General features: G+C 46.6%; 1 long non-coding RNA gene across 1 annotated transcript; it reads right to left on the minus strand.

Annotated features, from left to right (window-relative positions):
* Positions 1-8,385: 8,385 nt before the first annotated feature.
* Positions 8,386-12,286, minus strand: LOC123389034. The gene is made up of 2 exons (XR_006603566.1): positions 11,563-12,286; positions 8,386-8,819 (listed from the first exon to the last, which is right to left on the minus strand). It is a non-coding gene; the product is annotated as an uncharacterized LOC123389034 (long non-coding RNA).
* Positions 12,287-12,815: the final 529 nt, after the last annotated feature.

Genomic DNA, 12,815 nt, shown 5'->3' on the forward strand with positions numbered 1-12,815 from the left:
TGTATGGCTTTTGTGTCTTTTTATTCCCCAAGAACTATCTAGAAGGGCGACTATTAATTTTTTAATCATGTGAGAATGATATCCCCCTTTATGCTTCATTGCAAGACTTGAACTTTTAAACTCTGAAATGATAGTCCTGAATTTTCTGTTTTGCCACGTGATGTTGAGGAAAGTGATAACATCCACAGTCCGTGAAGCCCCCGTGTTCCCAAGTACCAGGCCTGGCCCCGGGAAAACAGATCTTAGACTCCTCCGTCTTCTCTTGGCCTTTATGGTTCAGGTGAGGAAATGGAAATTACTGAGAAGGATGAACAGTGGATCAAATAGAAAATCGTGGGGTTTTCTAGAAATGGAAAATGCCGGATAGAACACAGACATGTGCCCTCCAGGACCTAGAGCTGAGGGAAATCTGATTGCTGAGGTAATCAGATGGGGAAAGTCTCCTTCCGGAGAGAGAACGGCTCCTAAGGCAGGGAAACTTGATTATCACCTGAAAGAACACATTTGTATCTGAGGAATGAATGTGTCAACCTGAAACGCATGTGGGTTCCCTGAGGAAGCCTTGGAAAAATAATCAGAGAGACAGACATGGTAACTGCGAAGGCCATGGTCCCCCCAAAGCAGGGTGTCCGTGCGCTAGTGTGTGCCAACATGACCCCTTGGGTAATGGGGCAAAAATAGAATGTCTATTTCTATCTTGTTTATCCTTTACCATTTCTATGTCAGCTATGCTTTCTAAGGTACAAATCTGTTAGCCTGGCAGAAGATGATTTATAAATAATTGAGTAGGTTTATTTGGTATTCATGCTCAAATGTTGTTTCTGGTAAAGCACATGTGATACTACTGGGGTCTGGAGCGCAGTAATATCATTTGTATGGGCTGAATATTGCCCCCCAAATTCCTGTGTTGAAGTCCTAACCTCTGAGGTACTCCATGTACCTCAGAACATGACTGGATTTGGAGATAGGGCCTTGAAAGAGGCAAGTAAGATAAAATAAGGTCCTATGGGTGGGTTCTCATCCAGTAAGACTGGTGTCCTTATAAGAAGAGGAAATGGGGCATAAGGGTGACCGTGTGAAGACACAGGAGAGAGGTCTCTGAGGCTGCCAACCCTGCCGACATCTTGAGTTTGGACTTGGTAGCCTCTGGAACCGTGAGGAAATGTTTCTATTGTTTAAGGCCCCCAGTCCGTGGAACTTTATTGGGAACTCTTTTAGCTACAGCAGACTGATACAAGGACCCCCATACTGAAATCTCTCCCATCTGAATCAAATCCTTTCCGCCGTGCAGTCCTGTGGGTTCTCAGACTCCTAGCCTCACTATTTCTCGTCTATCTCATGGTGGAGTTCTTCTGCATGCAGCAAAGACTGTATCAGGAAATGCATCTCCCCTCCCTCGTCCGAAAGGACCCCCACCCAGCCTTCTGCTTGCCCCCCCTGCTCTCACACACCCGGCTTTGGAGACCCATTTTCTAGCCCCTTCCAGGACCGAGGCTAGGTCAGTGGCTTGTCCAGTTTCACCAAGTAAGCTAGCAGCTAAGTCAAGACATGTCCAAATCGATCCCTAATTATTCAGTCTATGACCTAAGCAAGCCCATGTCTTCAATGTCTGCCAGTGACCTTAAAGCATTTTCAACCGGGATGCCTCGCTGACTCAGTTGGTGGAGTGTGTGACTCTCGATCTCCGGGTTGTAAGTTTGAGCCCTGCATTGAGCATGGAGATCACCTAAAAGGGACGCCTGGGTGGCTCAGTTGGTTGGACGACTGCCTTCGGCTCGGGTCATGATCTCGGAGTCCCGGGATCGATCCCGCATCGGGCTCCCAGCTCCACGGGGAGTCTGCTTCTCTCTCTGCCCTTCTCCTCACTCATGCTCTCTCTCCCTGTCTCTCTCTCAAATAAATAAATAAAATCTTTTAAAAAAAAAAGTATAATCTTAAAAACAAAAAAACATTTTGATCAACTCCCTCTTCCTATAATAAGTATCCATTAGCAGCCTGAGAACAACAAAGATTTAATTGAGATTGTCAGTTGCGAGTGTGAATGTTTTCCTTTCACCTGAGACAGTGGCTGGAGTTCAACTGTCCTGCTACCATAACCCAAATTTTACAACTGGTTGGTTGTTGCACAGTCAAAAACCTTCAGGTTTGGGGCACCTGGGTGGCTCAGTGAGTTAAGCCTCTGCCTTCGGCTCAGGTCGTGATCTCAAGGTCCTGGATGGAGACCTGCATCGGGCTCTCTGCTTGGCAGGGAGCCTGCTTCCTTCTCTCTCTCTGCCTGCCTCTCTGCCTACTTGTGATCTCTCGCTCTGTCAAATAAATAAATAAAAAAAAAAAAAAAAAAAAAAAAAAAACACCTTCAGATGGTACAAAATGTCTGCTCCAAATCAGGGTCACAGGTTTGAAAACTAAACCGTTGCAAGGAAGTTGTGAGTCTAACCACGCTGCCAAAACCTGCTTCTCTTGGTGTCATTGGCCACGCACATGCAGACAGTACACTCCGGCAGCTGACCCACAGTACGTGAAAAGACTTGGCAAAAATGAAACAGGAGATATTTTGATCCAAGTTGTGATTTCTGTGCAAGACACACAAACTCCAAGAACACAAAATCCTTCCTGGGCGGTGCTGTGGACCTCCCGGGGGCAGCAGACACTGTGGTGAAGAAGGCACACTGGCTGGGAGTGTGCGTGGCCTGAGGTCAGGTATTTAAATCCTTTGGCCTCAGTGGCCCCATCAGTAAAATGGGGCTTACAAAGCTTCCTCACATGGGTGGTGTAAATAAGCACTGCGTTTACTCCTCAAAGCTCAGGAATCAGAAATGGCTTTGGAAAGAACCTGGAAGTTGCCTGACAGATGGGTATGAGCGCATCGTCCCTGTCCTTGTCGCCCCTTGACAAAGTGAGCTGCGGTGGGGGGAGGGAGGTGACCGAAGGCTACCATCAAGGCTCACTTTTCCCTGAGGTGGGAAAAGCGGGTGGGTTGTTCTTCCCTCCACAAGCCCATCATAGGACTTCCTCTTTTCAGAGGAAAGAATGGGGATGATTTCAACAAATAATAACCCAAACGTCTGAATAAAATTTGCAGAAACAATTGATTTTCCTCTCAAGGACTGGAAGTGGCGCGGGCCGTTGAGCAATAAAGGAACAGCGGTAATTTTCTGCCCCATTTCTACAACAGCAACAAAAACATGACGGCAGGAAACAACGCCAAGTGACAGTCTTCATTTCCTTCCTTGGGGATGGAAAAACACATCTGTTTATTAAGTCTTTAAAAACTGTAACCACAGATTGCAGCAACGAGACAGGGCAGCGAAGAGACGGGCTGGGGGAGCCAAGTGTATGTGGCAAGCGGGTGAGGAGGGGGAGAGGAAGGGGGCTCCCAGGACGGAGGGTGGGGGGCCAGTCCCCAGGAAGGGCGAAGGGCGTGGGGAGCCAAGAGCTGGCCTTTGCGTTGAAAATGCTGCCATGAGTGTGTTTTCCCGGGTGGACCAGCAAGCTCCCTAGAAAGGGGAGATGGAAACAAGTGAGGAATGTGTGCTCTCTCTAGCAAGCCATGAGCGTTTCCAGCCTGGGGAGAGCCTGGAGTGATGGATGGCCATTGACCCCGGCTTGGGAGGACTGGAAGGAATCGGTCGTAGCCCCACACCTCCCACCTCTTTCCACCTTGACCGAACATGTAGTGGAGTCTCATTCGTCCTCTGTCCCTGGGCCAGGGCCCTCCATCTGAGTTCATTTTACTGAAAAACTGAGGCTTGCCTATTTAAATTTCACACATTATGTATGTCAAGTTTAACGGGTTTTGTTTTTGTTTTTTGGGGGGGAGGGTGGATATCTTTTCAAAATTACTGTCAGACCTCCCTGCCTTCTCAGCATATCATGAACTCCAGTGAGCGCATTCAGAGGGCAGCGCTGTCACGTGGTGGGCACTGACTGAGCGGGGTCCCACGCTTGCTGCTTTTTATAGATCAAGGTCACCGACGCGAACACTGCTGATGGAGGGAGGCTTCTGCTCAGGAAAAGGGCTGTGCTTTCTGAGTGTGTCTGGTTTCTATCCACCGCCCCCCTTCACCAGTGGTCATTTTGTGACCTCTTCTCTACACTGCCTTGCTCACCCAGGCATTCTGATGTCCTCCCTGGACAACAGAATGGTTCTTAAAACTGCCTACCAGAGAGTTCCACGGCGGTATCGAATAGGCCACTCGACTAAGCCTCCGCAGACACAGCACCTGCTTGAATTCCCTAAACCTCTTCCTCCCACTCTTCTCCATCTCAGCAAGGGACGCGCCATCCTCCACAGTGGCTGCAGCTCCCAAACACGGAGCTGACCCTGACAAGTTCCTTTCCTCACTCCCCACCACCAGACCATCAACAAATCCTGTAAGGTCAACCTTCAAAAGCAACTGACTCCTCCTCACCTTCTCCAATGCTACCTCCTCGGTCCAAGCCACCATGTCCTCTCTCCTAGATTCCTGCAAAGTTTGCTGCCTGGAGTCCCAGGGTCTGGCCTTGTCTCTCTATTCTCAACACACAAGCCAGAGGAATCCGTTCAGGGATGTCACTCTTCAAAGTCAGTCTGTGTCCTTACTACCTCTCTGACCTCGTCTCTGTGTGCTCCGCGCCTCATTCAGCTAGCTCCACCCCAAATCCTGGCCCCTTGTTGTTCCTCATGCAAGCCACACAGCTTCCTGCCTCAAGGCCTTTGCACCTGCTATCCCTTCTGTCCAGATGCCCTTCACTTATATAGGCACATACCGGGGCACCTAGGTGACACCGTTGGTTGAGCACCTGACTCTTGGTTTTGGCTTAGGTTGTGATCTCGGGGTTGTGAGACTGAGACCCACTTCCAGTTCTGTGCTTGGGACTCTGTCTCCCTCTTCCTCTGCTCCTCTCTTGTGACCCCAACACTGCTCTCGCTCTCTCTCTCTCAAATACATCTTTAAAAAAAAGATATGGTTCTCTCAGCCTCAGACCCTTACTCAAATATTACTTTCTAGCAAGTCCCCTTCTTTTTGCTCTCCTTCCTCTGCCTTATTTCAACATTTCTCACCATAAGATACAGTTTGCTTATGTATCTTGTTCATTGTCTATCTCCATCAGCTAGAATATAAGCTCCATGAGAACGGGGATTTCTTTTTTCACTCTTGTTCACTTTCACTCTATCCCTAACCCCTAAAACAGTACCCGGCACATAGCTAGTCATCAGCAAATATTTGTTAGGTGAAGTTTTTTTTTTTTTTTTAACTGTAGTAATTGAGCCTCCTTCCAGAAATACAGGGTAGTGATCATGAGCATGGATTTTGAAGTCAGACAAATAAATGAAGATTCAAAAAACAGTTCTCCCCCACTTTAGCTGTGTGCCCTTGGACAAGGTATTGAACTTTTCTAAATGTAGTTTTATCATCTTTAAAATAGATCAGATGTTGTACAAAAACCATGTAAAATACTGAGCACAGAACCTGGCAAACTGTAGCCCTTCGAGTCCTAAGAGCTGTTCTGGGTGTTTCCCCACCTGCTGCTACCATCATGTTGCCTGTTGAACAGGAAACTGCCACCCCCTCTCCCTGAGCCCAGTCTCCCCCAAACCAATGTCTTCTATATACTACGGCCAGAGTCATCTTCCGAAACAGAAATCTAATCAGTAATATGGACATCAAACATTTTTCTCCTCCAAAAAAGGAATAAAACTGACCATACGTTGTCAAACTCAACTTTGTCAGAACTCTGGAATTAGCCGAAGGCTTGCAGTAATCCAGGAAGCTTTTCTTCAGTATAAGTGACTAAGTCTTGGTTAGAACAGTGAGGTTTGTGGTACTTTAACTTGCCCTGCTCCACTCTGCCCGTCTCCAGCTCTGCTGCTGCCTTGAAAACCAAACACAGTAAAGCCAGTGGCCTGGCAGCCATCAGAGGGATGGAAATCAGGCGGGAGCTCCTTAAAGCCTCATTCCCAGGGAACTTCCATGATCCGGTCAACCTGGTAGTGCCCTGGAAGACCCCACTTGTGAGATCATCTTTATCTGACCTGACTTGAACTCACTCTATGCAAAAAGCCTTGTCCCCAGGGCTGTCTACCCACCCTCACCAATTAGAGGTAACTTTCACTTTGTGGCGGGTGCTCTGTGGCTGCTGGAGGCGTTGAATGAATAGCAGCGGGGGCACACAAGCCGCTAACCAGAAAGCTTAAAAGGAAAAGCTGAGGAGTGCTTCTCCATCGGGGCTTTAAAAGCCTTGGCACATTCCTGGGCATCTGGACAGCCATGTGCACGTGCAAGGCAGAGTGTCTGCTCAGAGAGGACCTGAGAAGGCCCTGAGCTCTAACCCCCAGCTGACCTCAAGACTCTGCACAAGCAGGAAGCTGGCCACTGTCTGGCTGAGTTTGGAAGATGTGCCCCAGAGCACACACAGAGCCACACACAGAGCGGTGACCAGGAGATATATGGGTCACAGGAGCGGAAGGAGAGTTCTGCCGGTTCACTAAGGATCCTGGAGCAAACTAAGCAAGGGTTTCAGTGGCTAAACATGCCAAAGACGACAGACCTTACAGACTTCATTCAGAAAGGGTATTAAACAAAACAGCAAACGAGAAAGGCCTTCAGCCATCTGGCCCCTGGCAACCCCTTCTGCCTTCTCTCACACTTGTAGCCACCCCTCCACCTCACCTTACCTCACTGTTTCTGTTCCACACACACCACCCTCCCACTCACCTCCGGGTCCAGGGACTTGCTGCTCCTCCTGCTCTGGCCTTGCTCCTTGTCACCTCCCCTTCTTGCTCCTAACACCCGTGCATCGGCTGGTCCTCACTCAGCTAGCCCACGCTCCTAAGGATGCTTCCCTGGACCTATTCCAACTGTGCTAAGTGTCCCTCCAGAGCGCATGCCCAGCGCCCTGGGCTTAGGCTCTTTATGCTTCAGCTCTGGGGGTAAAAACCCTCACTTATTTGTCTGCTTCTCTTCCCCATCCTGGAAGATGGGTGCTGTGATTCCCATGGCTTGCCCAGTGCCTCTTCACAGCAGGGCTAGAATGTTTGCTGAATCTGTGACCTCGGGCTAAGACAAGGCACTCCTAAGTTAGCCCTCTTTGCAGGGCCAATTTTGATCATTTTAGCCCAGTCCTGATGAGGACTCCCCTTTAGTACTGACAGTATTAATAATAAAGGGCATCTTTCTTGAGATTTTTTAAAAAAGAGAGAGAGAGACAGAGAGAGAGAGAGAGAGAGATTGTTGTTCCATTTCAGAGCCGCTTACAGGCAGAACGGGCATGGCTTGTCTTTCCTGTCTTCTGTGTCTTTGAGTCCCCGCCTCCCCTTGCCCCCAGCAGCCTGGGTCCGCATTGACGCAGGAGATGCTGGGACGTGGAAGGCGCAGGCTCTCATGCAGAGGGAGCTAGGTGTTCCGTGAAGGACAGTGGGGAAGGAAAATGGGCATGAGTCAGGGAGTGAGGGCCCAGTCATGGCTCCAGGATACAGGGGCTGTGTTCATGGGGACAGAGCCCTCCGAGGAGGACAGATCTTTTGTCTAAAGGGAATCACAGAAAGGAGCACCTCCCTGCAGGAGAAACTGGAAAAGGCTGGAAGGAAGAACATCTGCCGTGTGGTCAGGCAGCCAGGACTGGCGGGGAGGCCACGGTGTGGCCCTGGGCCTGGGACTCTAGCCCCACAGCCGTTTCACCTCATCTTCCTGCCGCACTGGCTCCTTCATAAATGCCGGGCCAACTGACGAGTCCTCTGGCCACTGGTGAGTGACCAGCATGAAGTTACCAGACTCCACGGGCTCCCCTGCATCCTCCCCATAGGTCTCCCTCTGGGGCCGCACGACATCCATCCATGCTCCTGCACTTGGGGGCTCCAGGCGGCCCAGATGGAGCCCTTTCGTCCCAGACACGTAGGTGGGGCCCAAGTAGCCACTGTCAAAAATGGCTCGACCGTGAATTGTGTTCCACAACATTTAAGAACTCCACTCTGCTGTAGAAGCCTACCCCTGCGGTCGTCCGGTGGGGAAGACTTTCTCAAACTAAGAAGTAGGACGAGATTAAAACCCATTGCATTTCATCACTTTAAGGTGGCGTTCTGACCGGACTTGGGAACAAACAGACTTAAAACAGTATTTCACAAGTAGTGAAAATCCTATTATATCCTGAATATTAAGAGCTTTTAACTTTGTCTTTCTTCTCCTCTTGTTAACGAAGAGTGGAGTTGGAGCCTGGGAATAAACTGGGGGGAAGAATGGCGTTCTTTGTTTGCTAATGTGTTTTCCTTTTACTCACTATTGTGAAATGTAATTTTTTAATAGATGATGTTTAATGACCCATATTAACCTCTCTCCAGGCTCTGCTGGGCATGACAAATGTGTAGATTATAACTTTTCAGTTTTCATTGAGAAGATAAAACATGAATATATTAAATTTGTATTTTAATCATGTTTTTCTACATGAGGCCCTTAATTTTTTAATGTTGTCATTGACAAATACTAGTTACCCATTTTCCAGCCAGTGCTTTCCTTCCCCTTTAGGGCATCATCAACTCGAGGCACAGTCTTGACTTCCCAGCTGCGGGCTCCCTGGGGCTGTCCCAGGTGACAGCGCCAGTATCCAAAGCGGCTCAGGCTCATGTTCCCTTCCACCTTCGAGAACCACAGAGCAGCCCAGCGCTCCGCGGTTCAGGGAATTAAAAGTTGCTACTTTGGAATCAGATGCCTCTGTCTTGAATGAACTCCTCAGGACATGTCAAGGATTGCAAATTCACTTCCTGTCTCGACGACACATCATGGAAAGTTCTGAGCTGTGAAACAGCCTGTCCTTTTATCTTCAAAGCTTGAAAGCTCTTGGATCTAAGAAGGAAATAGCTTATTTGAGTTGAAAAAGACTATTTGATTTGAGGGTGGGTAAACACAGGGTTACCAAAAAAAAAAAAAAAAAAAAACCTAAAACCAAACAACTTTTAGTCTCATAAAAAACCCACATTGTTATAAATGTGCTGGTAACTCAATGCCACCTCCAAACCAGGCATTCTGCTGTTGGAAACTGCAAATCCGGGGTATGAAATAGATGAGTGGGGGATGACAGCTTATGAGAGTTTCTGCTAAAATGGGTTAGGAAAACATATTTTGGGGGGACCTGTGTGGCTCTGTAGTTAAGTGTCTGCCTTCAGCTCAGGTCATGATCCCAGAGTCCTGGGATGGAGCCCTGCATCAGGCTCTCTGCTCAGCAGGAAGCCTGCTTCTCCCTCTCTCACTCCCCCTGCTTGTGCTCCCTCTCTCAGTTTTTCTCTGTCAAACAAATAAATAAAATCTTTTAAAATTTTTTTTAAATTTTTAAAAGTTTTTTTTTTAAAAAAAGGAAAACATTTTAGAATAGGACTGAGAACCATGATATAGTGACATGGTCCAAGATAATCTCACATGCACACACGTGTGTGTGCCCATACACACACGCAGCCCACAGGCACATGCAGTCCAGTCCACACACCTAGCAGTGTTTGCAAAAGTCACTTGCCGACTAAGCCAACAGGCGTTTTCACTAATCACCAGGGCTGAGATGGACTCTGACTGATGAGGTTTGACCACAGTGATTTAAGGCACCATTGCTATTATTATCTGCCTATTAAATTGCTAATTGTATGGCCTTGGGCAAGGTGTCCAGACTTGCTGAACCTCAGTTTCTTAATCCATGAAATGGGTTAAATAATTCCTTGTATGCAGGTTGCTAATGAGGATTAGCACTAACACCAGGGAAGCATCTAGCGCAGTCCTTGGAACACAGAACCTAATACACACTACTAATCATTATGGCTTTTGTTCTTATTTGTAAGAAGGGTAGGAAGGTAAGGAATTTGAGGAAATGAATGTCAATGTTCTTTTAAAAGGAATGTTCCAGGACTACAGTAGTTTTACTTTAAAATGTTGTCCACAGGGTTCTATCCTTTTAGATTTTTAGGACAGAGGCTCTGTGTGTGTGTGTGTGTGTGTGTGTGTGTGTAATAAAGCCCACATAAATAGCTATTTCCATATCTTTAAAAATGTGTGAAATTGCATGTTTGAAGGCAAGGATAGGGTTTCTGGTTTCCTGTTCCAAATATAAGGAACTTGGATGTCCCCACTCCCTCCTAACTACAAGTAAAAAGCTGAACAGACTGAAAAACAAGCAACTCTTCTTGGGTCCATAGAGAGGGGAGGACACAGGGCAGACCGCTATCCTTGCGGCTGGAGAGACATCTGGGCAACCACTGGCTGACCAGAGCGGGGACTCAGGAGCCTGTGCCAGGACTGACGAATTGCTGGAAGCTCCATCCAGATGAGTCTGAGAGTTAAAAACTCCAGGGGAACCTGGTCACAGGGGGCCCCCCCTGTAAACTTAGTTTACCCCTGGTAAACTAAGTTCCCACAGTAAATATTGGAGAGAAATTCCCTTGGGCTTCCAGGAAGTAGGAGGAGGCTAAGGAACCATTCTAAAATATACCAGAGCACTGTTTTTCTTTAAAAAAAAAAAAAAAAACAGCCCTCCGGGGAACTAATTCACCAAAGCCTTCCCTGCTTATTATCAGGGCCTCACTGGTATGGAGAAGGGAAATATCCAACTGCAACCCAGTCCTGCCATTCTGGTCTACCTAAAGGGAAAGGGAAAACTGAGAAACATTTGTAAAGCTCACAGTGCAGAGGGACAGGCTTACTAAGAGACTGAGACCTAAGGACAGGATGACAGAACACTCCCCCTCCCCCACACCGCACCATCACTGCACCAGAGAGCTATTACGGCAGCCTTTTATGCCCGGTACATCATGTTCAGCTATCAAGAAAAATCACGAGGCACACCAAAAGGCAAAGAACACAGTTTGAAGAGAAAGAGCAAGCATCAGAACCAGACATGGCAGGGATGCTGAAAATATCAGCCCGGGAATTTACAACAATTATGAGTAATAATAGGCTGAAGGTTCTAATGGATAAAGCAGACAGCAGGCAGGGACAGACTGGCGATATAAGTAGAGAGATGGAAATCCTAAGAAAGAACTGAAAGGAAATGCTAGACATCAAAAACAGTGATACAGAAATGAAGAATGCCTTTGACGGGCTTATTAGTAGATGGGGCTGGATGAGGAGTGACTGTCTGAGCTGGAGGCTATGTCAATAGCATCCTCGGAAACCGAAAAGCAAAAAGAACAAAAACTGAACAAAATAGAGCAGAATATCCAAGGAGTGTGGGAAACTCCAAAAGATGGAACATGTATGTAATGGGAATGGGAAAAACAGAAGGAGAAGACAGAGAGAAACGCAAGAAATATTTGAAACAATAATGACTGATAACTTTCCCCCAATTAATGTCAGACATCAAACAGATCCAGGAAGCTCAGAGAACACCCAGCAGAATAAATCCAAAAACAAAACAAACAAACAAAAACAACAACAACAAAACCCACCAGACCTCACTTTATCATTTTCAAAGTACAGAAATTCCAAGATGGCTCAGTCAGTGGCTGGGTGGCTCAGTCAGTGGCTCAACTCAGGATTTTGTAAAATCCTGAAAGAAGCCAGAGGTTAAAAAACAAAAACAAAACAAACAAACAAACAAAAAACTTACCCATGGGGCACCTGGGTGTCTCAGTCAGTTAAGGATCCGACTCTGGGTTACAGCTCATCTCATCATTTTGGGATCGAGCCCCACGTTGGGCGCTGTGCTCACTGTGGAGTCTGCTTCAGATTCACTCTTTCTCTCTTAAATAAATAAAGTCTTTTTTTAAAAAATTCTACCTAGAGAGGAACAAAGTTAAGAATTGCATCCAACTTCTCCTCAGAAACCAGGCCCCCAAGAAAGTAGAGCAAAATGTTCCAAGTGTTGAGAGGAAAAAAACCTACTACAATTCTGTACCCTGCAAAATGATCCTTCAAAAGCAAGGGGGAAGTGGACTTTCTCAGGCAAATAAACATTCGGGTAATTTGTTGCCAGTAGTCCTGCTTTATAAGAAATGTTAAGGAGGACCTGGGTGGCTCAGTCAGTTAAGCATCTGACTCTTGATTTCAACTCAGGTAGTGATCTCAGGGTTCCAGATTGAGGCCCGTGTTGAGCTCCATGCTGGGCCTGGAACTTGCTTAAGATTCTCTCTGCCCCTCCCCCTGCCTTTAAAAAAAAGGGGGGGGGAGGAATGTTAAAGAAGTTCTCCGAGAGAATGAAAATAATGCAGATCAGAAACTCAGCTCTACATAAAGAAGGAAGAGCCTCAAAAAAAAAAAAAAAAAGAATAAAGGAAGGTAAAATAAAAACTTTTTTCTTATTCTTAATTGATCTAAAAGATTCACAGTTTGGGACACGTGGGTGGCTCAGAGCGTTAAGCCTCTGCCTTCGCTCAGGTCATGATCCCAATGTCCTGGGATCCAGCCCCGCATCAGGCTTTCTGCTCAGCAGGGAGACTGCTGCCCCTCCGACCCTGCCTGCCTCTCTGCCCGCTTGTGATCTCTGTCTGTCAAATAAATAAATAAAATCTTTAAAAAATTAAAAAATAAAAAAATAAAAGATTAACAGTTGTTCAAAATAACGATAGCAACAATGTATTTGATTGTGTATGCTTATGTATGTGTCTTATGTCTGTGTGTGTGTGTGTGTGTGTATATATATCTTAATGTTTGTTTAAATGTTAGTGAAATGAATGATACCAATGATACAAGGGATAGGAGGAAAGAAGTGGGGTTATTTTGTTTTTACAAGGTAGTCACACTACCTGTAAAGTGGTCTACTGTTATCTGAAAGTAAACTTGGATTAGTTATAAATGTATGTTGCAAACTCTAGGGTAACCACTAAAACATGCTTTTTAAAAAGTGTAATTGATATGTTAAGA

The sequence above is a fragment of the Mustela putorius genome, unplaced genomic scaffold, assembly GCF_011764305.1.
Source record: "Mustela putorius furo isolate JIRA1106 unplaced genomic scaffold, ASM1176430v1.1 tig00003942_pilon_pilon_pilon, whole genome shotgun sequence".
Classification (NCBI taxonomy): domain Eukaryota; kingdom Metazoa; phylum Chordata; class Mammalia; order Carnivora; family Mustelidae; genus Mustela; species Mustela putorius.